The sequence below is a fragment of the Dromiciops gliroides genome, chromosome 1, assembly GCF_019393635.1.
Source record: "Dromiciops gliroides isolate mDroGli1 chromosome 1, mDroGli1.pri, whole genome shotgun sequence".
NCBI classification, from domain to species: domain Eukaryota; kingdom Metazoa; phylum Chordata; class Mammalia; order Microbiotheria; family Microbiotheriidae; genus Dromiciops; species Dromiciops gliroides.
This window is the reverse complement of record NC_057861.1, coordinates 521,660,676-521,674,535: the sequence shown is the minus strand read 5'-3', so window position 1 is coordinate 521,674,535 and position 13,860 is coordinate 521,660,676. Positions and strand designations below refer to the sequence as shown.

General features: G+C 39.3%; 1 pseudogene; it reads right to left on the bottom strand.

Annotated features, from left to right (window-relative positions):
- LOC122751142 overlaps positions 1–13,432 on the bottom strand; it is a 53,271-nt pseudogene extending 39,839 nt beyond the window's left edge.
- Positions 13,433–13,860: the final 428 nt, after the last annotated feature.

Here is a 13,860-nt window from a genome sequence, read left to right as displayed (position 1 = left end):
AACTGAAGGGGTGGAGGATACTTCCAGTATGAGAAGTAGTCCCAGGGTGAGGAGGTTTCTATGGAATGGTTGAGAAAGTCAGAGAGTCAAGAGTGTAGCCTGGAAAGGAATGAAGGAATTTACCTCACAAAATTGTTTCAAGGTTCAAATGAGGTTCTCTACCTCATTTGTTTCTTGCAAGCCTTAAAGTACCATACAACATCAGTTACAATTATTACCCATTCTAGGTAAATCTTCTGGGGCTGGAGAGATTTTGTTTCAAATCAGTGATTTAAGTGTTAAGGGCTAATTCTGTATAGAACTCTAATCTGAAGGAGGAAAGGATAAAGGCAATGAAAGGGAAGCCACAAGTATGGAAATGAGGTAGAATTCTTGCCAGGTATCTCCTTTTTCTGTCCTTATAAGGGTAACCACCTAAGTATCAATTTCTTTCCATAAGTCACTTCTTTACCCAAGATCTATTTCTTTTTAAAGTAACAGGGTTCCTGGGGGCAGCTAGGTGGCACAGTGGAGAAAAGCACCAGTCCTGGATTCAGGAGCACCTGAGTTCAAAATCTGCCCCTCAGACACTTGATACTTACTAGCTATGTGACCCTGGGCAAGTCACTTAACCCTCACTGCCCTGCAAAAAACAACAACAACAACAAGAAGAAGAAGTAACAGGGTTCCTTCAGAAACATTTGCCTGTGGACTCAAAGTTTCTAAAAAGCAAATATTTCAGAAGATAACTAATTTTAAATCTTCCTTGATCGCCATTTTACAGAAGCATGTTGGTATGTCCTACCATATTATAATCAACTCTCAGTAGACTCATCACCCCATCTACTTTCAAGGACTAGGTACAGTTGAGAATGTGTTTATCATAACATTCAGCACCTTGTGGATGATAGGATAATGAATATTATGGGTATCTATACACTTGGGATCTGTAATATAATATTCTCCCTGTTATGTACATGGATTATGATATTATATAAATAAATGCTGATAATATGCCAGGGGAGATGGGTCTTGGTCCTATCTGGTGTCCAAGCAAAGTTTTTTACTTCCCAGTTACTTATGTATGCAGTGTCACATCTTAGAGTTTAGATTCCTTGGCCACAGAATGCTTGGGTAGTACACATTCCTACTATTTATCTTTTTGCTCCACTTAAGAAATCATTCTGTTGAATCTCCTTTGGTAAGTGTTGCAGAGGCTTCCTCCACTTGAAAACACTTGAACCAGAAAATAATCACCTCAACTGATAGGAGAGACAATAATAATTTATAAAAGACTACAGATAAGGCCTTAATGGGTAGATATTTTTTACCCTACTTATCTCTAATATACACCTTGTAACGATTAGAATGACGCCACCTGCTGGAGACTTACTGTAGAAAAGCTCTGCCATGAGGTGAAGGTCTCTGAGGGAAAGACCATGCATCTTTTCTTTGGCATCAGGAAGTGACGTTTGCTTGTGGGAGGAAGAAGGTGGAGCCTGGCACTCTGACTCTCGCTGTTTCCTGAGGACTCCGGTGGAGAAGGAAGCTAGAAATAAATGCGCTCTCCCTTTAATAGATAGATGAATGTAGGCCTTTCTCTCTCTCTTTACCAAATTCTTATTCTCCTTAATAAATGCTTAAAAGTCTAACTCTTTTTTTTTTTTTTTTTTTAGGCAATGGGGGTTAAGTGACTTGCCCAGGGTCACACAGCTAGTAAGTGTCAAGTGTCTGAGGCCAGACCCGAACTCAGGTACTCCTGAATCCAGGGCCGGTGCTTTAACCACTGCGCCATCTAGCTGCCCCAAAAGTCTAACTCTTACTAAAACTTATAATTTATTGGCTACCACTCATTAGATATTTTAGACAGACTAGCTAGAATTTTAGTCCTTACAACCTCAACAAGCACATTAGTCAAACTGGTATTTGTTAATCATCTACCATGTGCCAGGTACTGTGTTAAATGATGAGTAGACCAAAAAAGGCAAAAAATGGTTTCTGCTCTCAAGTCTAATGGTGGAGAAAACATTTACTCTGAGATGCCAATAGACAGTTGGAGATGAGATGCTGGAAGCCAGGGGAGAGCTTAGGGCTGGATAAATAGATCTGAGAATCAGCAGCATTGAGATAGTTGAATCCAAGGAAGCTGATGAGATCACTAATGGAAATAGTACTGAGGGAGAAGAAAAGAGGACCCAGGACAGAGCACTGTGGGACACTCATAATTAGTGAATGTGACTTGGTGAAGATCTAGCAAAGGAGACTGAGGAGTGATCAGGAGGAGGAGAACCAGGAAAGAGGAAAGGAGAGTGACCTAGAGGTTGGCAGACAAGAGCTGCCAGAATTCTGATAGGTTGGTATGGATTGAGTGAACCTCAGAGGAGGGGAGGTTATCGAGTGATCATGGGGTAGAAGGGGAATCTGGAAGTAGCTAATGGGAAACAAGAGTATTCTAACTCCCCCATCTTGACCAGGAAGTTGGAGTATGAGTGAAAGTTAAAATGGGATGACCAGGGAAATTGTGTCATTGGGAGAGTTCCAGGTCTCAGGGAATCCTAGGTGGAAGGAGTGGGAACTGGAAGAGGCATTCCAAAGAACTCAGTGGAAGGGGTGGGTAGCATTAGAATGGGACATGGCAGAAAGGAAGGTTGCATTGAAGTGGATAGGAATAAGGGAGGGCAGTGGGCATAGAGAATGAGGTTTGAATAATAACAGTTGAATTCAGAATCTGGAAGTGGGAGTTTGTTAATCTTTAAGGAATGAGTTATTTAAGGAATAAGTTATCAGCATCCATAGGATGCTGGAGACCTCCCAGGAGTTAGGGAACCAGAGTATAGCTGGAAAAGGTAGGAAGGAAGAGGGGAGGTACCTTCATGGGGAGATCCAGGCAAGTGATTAGTGGAGGGAATATTATGAAATGACTTGTCCCTCCTTTCCCAGACAGACTTAGGAAAACCTAGGAAGGCAACAATTGGTATATGTCATCAGTTTTGCATACTTGAGCCTGGGAAACTTCCCTCTTCCAAAGTTGAGTACATATCTAAAGATTGTCATCAGACTCCCCTGCCTTACCTAGGTTCCAAACTTATCTGATACCACCTCTGCAAACTTGGGAAAGTCATTCACTTAACTTTTATGTGCCTCAGACACCTCACTTTCACTCCATGCTGGTGGTTCTCAAAGTGTGGTTTGGGGGTTCCTGAGACATTTTATGTGTTCCATGAAATAAAAAATATTTTCATAAAAATACTAAGATGGGGGCAGCTAGGTGGCACAGTGGATAGAGCACCGGCCCTGGATTCAGGAGGACCTGAGTTCAAATCTGGCCTCAGACACTTTACACACTTACTAGCTGTGTGATCCTGGGGCAAGTCACTTAACCCCCAATTGCCCCTCTCTCTCTCTCTCTCTCTCTCTCTCTCTCTCTCTCTCTCTCTCTCTCTCTCTCTCTCTCACACACACACACACACACACACACACACACACACAGAGATACTAAGATGTTTTCATTCCTAATGTGGTATTAATAGCTATGACCCTCAATAATTTTCAAGAGTATAAAGGGTTCTTGAGACCCAAAAAATTGAGAATTGCTGCTCTATGTAGCCAATATATTGCCAATCTTGTTTCTTCTTGAAAATATCTCCTGTACACCCCCTACTCTCCATTCACATTGCACAACCTAATCCAAACTCTCATCCCTTCTCACTTGAACTTTTGCAATAGCTTTCTAACTACTTTCTACCATATGTCTTCTAGTTCCAATCCATCCTCCACTCATCTGTCAAGGTGATTTTTTTAAAAAAAGGTAAATCCAACCATGTCACCCTCCCTTCCAACATACACACACAAAGAGCTCCAGTGACTCCCTCTCACCTTGAAAATCAATATCTCTGGAATTTACAATTCTTCATGTTCTTGTTGTTTGGTCATTCAGTTATGTCTGACTTTCTGTGACTCTGTTTAGGGTTTTCTTGAAAGAGTTAGTGGAGTGGTTTGTCATTTCCTTCTCCAGCTCATTTGACAGATGAGGAAACTAAGGCAAACAAGACTCAGTTATTTACTCAGGGTCACACAGCTAGGAAGTATCTGAGGCCAGGTTTGAATTCACAAAGATGAATCTTCCTGACTCCAGGCCCTGCACCCTATTCACTGTACCACCTCACTGCCCTCAAAGCCTTTGACCACTAAGTCTTTTCTAATCTTCTTGTACTTGACTATCCTTCACAAAATCTTTGATCCAGCTATACTGGCCTTCTTGTAACCCTTCAGGCATTAAGCTCTATCTTCCATCTCCATGACTTTTCATTGCTGACCTCCATGCTTGGAACACTCTTCCTCTTCACCTCCACCTCTTTATTTCTCTGATTTTTTTCACATCAGCTCAAGTCCTACCTCATGCAGAAGATTCTTCCCGTTCCTCCCACTCCCTAGATGTTAGTGCCTTCCCGTCTCAGATTCCCTCCCATCTACTCTGAATATATCCTGTATATATCCAATTATCTACATGTTGTCCCTCTCATTCCAACGTATGCTCCTTGAGGACAGGGAATGTCCTTCTCTTTTCTTTGTATCCCCAGTGCTTGGCACATATTAAGTGCTTAATAAGTGCTTGTTGACTCACTGACTCAGTAATTCACCGACTACTAAGTCATTAAAGTATTTCTATCTGTAGATCTCTTGCCTGGTTAAAGTATAGGTCTCTAGCATATTCTCTGAATGATAATATTGAATACCTTCTTTCCATGGAAAGCAAATCATTAAATATGAGAATTCCTCCCTCCCTCCCAATGTTGGAAGCAAAAGTCCCTTCCCTAAAACTGGAAAGTATTGAAGAGCTGACCTACCACAGAGAACAATAGTTCCAGATGTCCCCAGAGACTTTAGATCAACTCAGATTGTTTTCGTTAATGAAAGGTTTGCCATTTGATCCAAGTTTACTGAACTAAAACGATATTCACTGTGCTTTGTGCAGTAAATCAACAGCAAATGCCAAATATGTTCACTGCATTCCAGTACCTGCCAAACCCAAGTTTTTTTGCTTCTTCTGACTGGGTAGAGGTGTTGGGTGGGAGGATGGTGGGGTGAGGGGTGACTGTCATAGTCTGATATTTCCTGGCATGATTTAAAATATGCAGTATTTGGTTATTTTCAGCAATGCAATGATCCAAGACAATTCCAAAGATCTTATGAAAAATGCATTCCATCTACAGAGAGAGAACTGATGGTATTTGAATACAGTTTGAAGCATAATTTTTTTTATTAGTTACTTTATCAGAAACAAAAAAAAATGATGAGCAGGATGCTATCAGAAAAACCTGGAAAGTCCTACATGAACTGATGAAGAGTGAAATGTACTGCATACAAAATAATAGCAATAGTGTAAGATGATCTGATGGGAATGACTTGGTTATTTTCAGCAATGCAATAATCCAAGATAACTCAGAAAAACTTATGAAAATTGCAATCCATCTAGAGAGAAAGAACTGATAGTGTCTGAAAACAGATTGAAGCATAATTTTTTTGATAGTTCCTTAATTTGAAGTTTTGTTTTTGTCTGTTTTCTTTCACAACCTGGCTAATGTGGAGATGTTTTGCATGACTACTCATGTATAACTTATATTGAATTGTTTGAATTCTTGGGGAAGGATACAGGAAGAGAAGTTGAAACACAAAGCTTTTTAAAAATTGATGTAAAAATTTGTTTTTACATGTAATTCAGAAAAATAAAATTCTAAACAAATAAACAAAATAAAATAAGTAATATTACAGAATTGAAACTGGATTGAAAATACTGGCTTCCTAGTCTTCTTACAGGTGTTGCCCCCAAACATTTCTGGGCTTACCAGGCCCACATGGTTAACAAATAGGATACAGTTTGAAACACTCCCCAGTGACCTGCCCCACCAAAAGCTCTAGTTAAGATCAGTGTTAAATTCCAAAGGACCCATGATGAAAAATGCTACCCACCTCCAGAAAGGAAAGAACAATTTGTATTTTTGAAGGAATTTGGAGGAGTTTGGGGGGAGAGCTCTGAGAAGTCACTGCCTTTCCTCCTCCATCTTGGCTCCGCCCCCCAGCCTACCACAATTTGTATTTTTGGATAAAGCTTTATGGTTATAAAACACATACATTAGCTCATCTGAACTTCACAGCAACCTCCAAAATAGGTAATAGCAACTACAACTACAGTAATAATAATAAGTAGCTATCATTAATAGAGCTTTTTAAGGTTGATAGAGCACTTTGTGTATGTTCTCATTTAGTCCTCACAACAACCTTGTGAGGTAGATGCTATTAATATCTCCATTTTTCAAATGAGGAAATTGAGGCACAGGGTTTAAATGACTTCTCCAAGATAGTTAGTAATCAGCATTTGAACTTGAGACATCCTGACTCCAAGTCCAGCACTCTATCCATTGAAACACCAAGATCTTTCCAGTGCACAGAGGGTAATAATTGATGATCCAGAGTCACAGAGCTTCACAGAACTAGGATTCAAACCTTTCAGACTCCAAAGTTCACTGTTCTTCCTGCTATTCCACACTTCTTCCATTGACGATATAAAGAAATAAATTCAGAAATATATCTGAAATTCTTAGCGATATTCTCTTTTCAGTTTAGACAACTGGACAAATACTATCAACACCAAACAGTGGGGGAAAAGAGAGAAATCTGCCCTTTTGTCTTGATGTCAAGCCTCTGAGAGTGTGGCTGGCTCATTCCCAGATGTTTATATGCCAATATAGAACCAGAGAGAGCTAGAAGGGACCATGGCAATCTTCTAGTCCAAACCCATAAATTTACAGATAAAGAAACTCATGACCTGAGAGATGGATGTACTTATCTCTAGTTACAGAATTAGGGACGGGGCCAAGATTTTAAATCAGGTGCTCAGATTCCAGATGCAGCACTCACCCCACCCTGTGATGCTGCCAGGCTAAGTGGTCTGTACCTGTCCTGCTAATGATAAGGAAGGTTAAAGCTGAAAGGTTGAATTTTTGATCTCAATTCTGTTTGGTGGGTGTTTCTGTTAGAAGTGTGTGGGTAGATTTTGGTATCTGAATAACAAAAACTCATATTTATATAGCACCTTAAGGTTTAAAAAGTGTTTTCTTCATGATATCCAAGGAGTCTGAATATTAATTGATGCAACCCTTAATTTCTTCTGGTTTACATTAGAAGGCCTTGGTACCTGTGAAGCATGGTTCTTTTGAATGGCCATGAGAGGAGGGGATAAATAATAAAAAAAAACTGTTCTTTAGTAGTGACTATCACTAGCAAAGAAAGGACTAATGACTGAAAGAAGCAGTCTGACTATTTTGGAGTTCCTAAATTTAAAATAATGCAGAGAAATTCATGTGGAAAAGGATAAATGACTTTCCCAGTATCTCAGAATTCATGTCTCAGGCAGAATTTGAACTCAGGTCTTCCTGACTAACTCCACTGTTCTAGCTACTGTGTTACCTACCCATAGATTTAGAGTTAAAAGTTCCTTAAAGGTCAGCTAATCTATCCTCCTCCCCCACCCCCCCCTCCAACCAATGTCATTTTACAGATGAGGGAACAGGGACCCAGGGTGATTTAAGTTTCAGAGCCAAGATTTAAACTCTAGTCTTTTATTTCATATCCATCGCTCTTTCTATTGTATAATGTTGCCAAATCCTATCCTTTAATGCCCAGCTCAATCATACAACTTCCAGAAATCTTACCTTTCTTTTCTAGGCTTTTTATTTAATTATTTCATGTATCTATAAATCATGCTTGATTTCCCCAACTAGATTTTAAATTCTTGGAGTCCAGAGGCTATGTTTTCTACTTCATTTGCATTCCCAATGTAGCATAGGGTTAGCCCTGGACAATTCAGACCTGCTTGCTTGTTTACCTACTTAATTGATTGAATGTTTTCTAAAACTTGGCAACAAAATAATTTAGTGTTAATACATAGCAATTTGCCTGCATCTGAGGACAAAAATAACTCCATCTAAGAGGTGTGTGTTCCCTAAAGTTTCCAAGAGAATCCAACCTAAATTTAGCATGTGATATTCCAAGAAATGGAGGGAAAGAATATATGTCAGGAGGCCCTGAGCACAGAGGTCAGCTTTTCCCACCCCACAAAGAATCGCAGAATTTGAGAAGCTGAAGAGACTCCAGCAGCCAAATAATCCAACCCATACACAAGATATCAACCAGTCTAAAAACTGCCCCCCCCAAAAAAACCCCAAAGAAATTGAGAATAGATATACAACCCAAAATGGAATATAAAATAATAGTGTAGGACTATTAAACCTAAGTTATTTCTCTCTCCATGGATACAGTAGTTTGTGTCTATGTGGTGCCACATGTAGCCAGGAGATGTTTTTCATTCTGACCCGCCGCCCTGCCTTTTGCTCAAGAGAACACAAATAAGTACACAAGGGCATCCAAAGATAACTATTTCTCACCTTAACATATACTGTCCAGTTGGGGAGCGTATAGCTTTTAAATTTTGTGTTATTACTGAATACAAGTAAAACTAAATCTGAGTGTGTGTGTATGTGTGTGTGTGTGTGTGTGTGTGTGTAAGAGAGAGAGAGAGAGGAGGGAGGGAAAGAATACTACTTTCAAAGGAAGTACTGCTGCTCTGATAGTTTGAATTGTGTGAATAAATGCTAAGCTGAATTATGTCAGCATATAAACTCTAGAAGATTTTCTAAAACTTAAGAGTTGGAAAGGATTTTAAATCTCCTTATTTTATGGATGAAAATGAAGTATAGAAAGGGTGTGATTTACACAAGTTCAAGGGAAAAGTAAGGAGAATTAGGATTCATGTCACATTCTTGACACCAATGCTAGTGCTCCTATATTTATATTTCTTGGCACATAGTAGGTGCTTAATAAGTATTGATTGATTGATTAGATATATAAGGTAAGGCACTGTGCTAGCTACTGAGATACAATGATAAAAAGGAGATGATCAGTATAGATGCTGATTGAACCATACTATTTCTTTTGTTTGGGGTGCTGTTGTTTTTTGTTCTATTTTGAGGTTTTGCATCACTGCTCTGATTTTTTCTCTTGTAACAGGATTAATGCAGAAATAGGATTAATGTTATTATGTGTATATGTATGTGTGTGTATATATATATCTATATGTATATGTATATAGATATATAGATATAACCTATATCAGATTACCTGCTGTCTAGGGGAGGGAGGGGGAGGGGAGGGGGGGAGAAAAACCTGAAATTGTAAAGCTTGTATAAACAAAAGTTGAGAACTATCTTTACATGTAACAGAAAAAATAAAATACCTTATATGTTTAAAAAAAAAAAAAAGGAGATGATCTCTGCCCTTGAGGCATTTGCATTCTATTTGTGATGAAATAATGGGATTTCACAGATACTCAAAGACCCACCTGGATATTAATCTAGACTGATTGAATCAAGTGAAAGTGATTGATTGCTGACTAGCCTACTTCAAGTTAACTGGATTGTAATCACACCTGTCTAACCCTTAAGAAGGTATTGTTCTCAGAAGCTAGACTGTGAACTCAACTTGAGAACACCTTCAAAATCAATGGATTTGGATGATGCCAACCAATCAGCTTGAAGTAGTGTGTAAGGACTGCCTCTGTTCCAGACCTATAAAAAGCTTCCACAATCAGCTTGCTGGAGAGTTCCTAATTAAAGCAGGCTCCTGGAGGAGGACTTGAGGAAGAACCCAACCAGGCTAGAACTCTAGGCTAGATGGACCTTTTCTTAACTTTCTGAACTCCATGTTAAAACCTGTATGCTTTAATAAATGTTTAATGCCCAAAGACTGGTGCTGAAGCTTCTAATTTAAGGTGATCACACAATATAGATTTTAAACATCACATATTGGAGGAAATGAAACATACATACATACATACATACATACATACATACATACATACACATTAATGAAACAAACACTAGCAACTGGGGTATGCTGTGTCTGTGTCTCTGTGTGTGTGATGTGTTTAGAGAAAAGGGAAGGTGGGGCATCTGGCCCCAATGCTGAAGGTAGGGATTCTTGGAGTACAGATATGAGAACAAAGTCTATTTCAGGAATATGGGGTGGCAAATACACAAAGGTAAAAAATAGAATTTTTAGTTCAATTTAGCTGGAATGCTGAGTATATAAGAAGTAAGAAGCAATAAGTATGGAAAGGTAGGTTGGAACAAATTGAGGAGTCTTAAAGGTATGGGCTCAGAAATTTTCATTTTATCTTGGAAGCAGTAGAAAGCCTCTGAAGTTTTGTGGGGCAGAGGAGTAAAATGGCCAGAAAGTTATTTTGATAGTTATATGGAAAATAGATTGGAGAGGAGAGAAGAGCAGGGAGACCAATTAGGAGGTTGTTACAGAGTCTAGCAAGATGTGATGATCATCTAAACTAGGATGGGGGCTATATGAATAGACAGAAGGGAGGTTTTGGAGGTAGACTGTACAAGATTTTTCAATGGATTGAATATGGACAGTAAGGGTGAACCAAGAGTCAAAAATGACTGAAATTGTGAACCTGGGAAATGGGTGAAGGGTGGTGCTCTCAACCGAAATAGGGAAGTTTGGAGGAGGAAGTTAGCTTGGGGATGGAGAATGACAAAAATGAGTTCTGGTTCTTGAAGAGATTAAATTTGACATGCAGATACACATCTAAGTTTATATGTCCAAGCAGGCAATTGGTTAGTAACTGAAATTCAGGAGAGAAATTAGGGCTGGGTATACAGATTTGGAAGCCATCTGTATGAAAATGGACATTTCTATTTTACAATATTTTCTTGGTTCAGGCTCATTTAAAAATTTGTAGGTCCTATTCACCAAAAATGACCACAAGAAACATCTTGGTGCTTTCTCCTATTTTTAAACTGAGAACTATTAAAATGCAAATGACCAGTAATTTTAGCTTATTTCACACAAAATTTTCACATCTTTGTAGCACTCTGTACTCAGGCAGCATCAAACAGGAACCTTGGTCAAAAAGAGAGGTGTGGATGGCCCAGGGCTCCAGAACTTGGTATAATCATTCTTGAAGTATTCCTTCCAGGGGTGTATTGTGATGCTGAAAATAATTACTATAGATACAAATTTTGGATAAGCTTATATTAATTTATCAATATTATACCAGTAAGGGATTGACCACATATGTCCCCAGCTTCTCATGGTCCCAGGCTGTTTGGTAGTAAAGGCAGAGAAAGCCAGTTAGCATGAGCAGGAGAAAAGCCCCTAAGGGACCACATATGGTTATCCAGACAGACAGCATGTGGTCCCAAGGAAACCAAGGGAGAGAGTAAGAGACAGAGATCATGTGGTCCCAGAGAGTTGAGAGAGACAATATGGCTACCTGTCCAGGTTTTTTATCCCTTTTTGATGAGGTTGTTATACATCAAACAAATCTAATTGGCTAGCATGATTTAAATCTGCTTGATTGACATAACTTGAAGTTGGGCTATATTATAATGAAGTCCAAGGATGATATCAGAGCAAAGTCCATTGATCTAGGTGTGAATTAATCTCATCAGGGAGAGGAGAGGGGAGCTAATGCAATGATATATATTACAAAATAATTCCTTTTGATAGGGAAAATTCATTGCATAACTAATCACTTGACAGAAGACTAGGGTAGGGGGAGGAATTGGTGGGGGGTGGGGAGAAGGGTTAGGGGTTAGGGTTGTGTATGAATGGGAAAATACAGAAACTTAAAGCTACTAAAAGCCACTACCAATGGAAAATCATTTCAAAGTGAAAATTAAAATACCCTCACAATTATGTATGAATAAATGTGAATGTGTCATTCAATAAAAAGAAAAAAGTATACACAACTTTTTAGAAAAATTGGCACTAGAGGAAAGAGGACAGATATATCTGTAAACAAAGGAGAACATATAGTTTACATGTTACAACATTACTATTATCCTCCAAAGGCCTGGCCATTACCAATAGTAACAATAATAGCTAATATGTAAATTATACTTTAAAATTTATAAAGTGATTTACATATGATATCCCATTTCATCCCCACAACAACCCTGTGAGGTAGGAGCTGTTGTTTTCTCCTATTTCAGAAGAGGAAACTGAGACAGACAAGGTTAAATAATTTGCCTAATAAGACAGCTAATAAGTGTCTGAAGTAGGATTTTAACTCAATACATCTTTAATATCATCTAAAACTTATGAGGAAAAAAACAAATTATTTCTCTGTGTGATTTCACAAAACATATATGTACCCTGTCGTCTCCACAGGAAAAAGTAAATTCAACAGGCATTGAGCAGCATCCCAGCTACTCATCAAAATAACTTAGCAGACCTGACCAGACAATCTAGATTACAAACTTTCCTGTTCTGCTTAAAGAAATCCATCTCAGCTTTGGTCTTTATGGGAAAATCAGTACCACAGGTATTCAAAAGGTATTTCCAGGGCACAAAAGTCTGGAGCAACTCCTCCATGCAGTTCAGATCAGCTTCTACTCTGGCCCAGGATACCTATACCACTTGGACCAGTAAGACATTTGGGAAACATGAACCAATATTAGGCTCTGCCTGCCTCCTTGAAGGCTTCTTATCCATGTGGATGCAGTAGATGCTCTGTGGGGCATGAACAGCTCTCAGAAGCCTCTCAAAGTTTTCAATCACCACTGAATATGCAATGGGGAAGTCCTCCTCCTCCTCCCTGCTCAGTGGAAACTAAATGAACCTCTGACTTGCCCCGAAGTGAGTACAGCAACAAGTTATGTTGAGAGTCATTCAGCCTCAGTCAGAGGCTCCCTTTTTAACTTGTTCTCCAACTTGATCGAGGCTGTCTGGGCCATAGCTTTGGGGTTCCCTCTGGTGATCAGAGAGCAGTTGATGGAGTTTCTTGAGTGGCAGTTTCAGGGACTGGTAGAGCTTATCCTTAAAGTATTCCTTACAGAGGTGAAGGGACTCCACCCCCAAGTCAATGAAGTCATATTCCCAGTTCTCAGATAGTTTTTTGTTTGTTTGTTTGTTTGTTTTTAGTGAGGCAATTGGAGTTAAGTGACTTGCCCAGGGTCACACAGCTAGTAAGTGTTAAGTGTCTAAGGCCAGATTTGAACTCAAGTACTCCTGACTCCAGGGCCGGTGCTCTATCCACTGTGCCACCTAGCTGCCCCTCAGATAGGCCAAGAACATGAGACATCCTATAGCCCACAGATACTGATTTGGCAGAAGTATTTTTTCATTAGAGTCATTATGGAAAAATGAAACCAATGGGCAGAAAACTGGATCCTTAGAAGGTAGAAATATTCTTTAAATCATAAATTAATGACAATCCCACTCCCACTGTATCAAATCTCATCCCAAACCCAGCAAAAGGGGTATTTCTCTTCTTTATTTTTCTCTTATTGGCAGATATTCTCATAGTAAGCCTCAAAAAACCGTTATGTTCATCTAAAGGAGATTTTAGTATAGTCTGGGCACTCCAACTGTCACTAAGTATTTATGCTGGCCAGAATAAGAAACTGGCATCATACTGTCACAGGTGAGAGGTGGTGATCCTTAGGTATTCCTCAATAAAGAATTATACTCTTATTCTGTAAGGGGCTAAAATTCGAGCTAGTCTGTCTAAAATATCTAATGAGTGGTCACCAATAAATTAGAAGCTTTAGCAAGAGTTTAGACTTTTAAGCATTTATTAAGGAGAATAAGAATTTGGTGAAGAGAGAGGGAAAGGCCTAGATTCATCTATCTATCAAAGGGAGAGCGCATTTTAGCTCCACTCTCCACGAGAGTCCTCACGAAAGAGAGTGAGCCACACCTCCTTCATCCCACAAGCCTCCTGTGAAACTGGTAATATTCCATCCACTCGCAAGCACACATCTCCAAGCTAATTGGCTGGTAGCCTTGATTGACAGTACCCCTGAG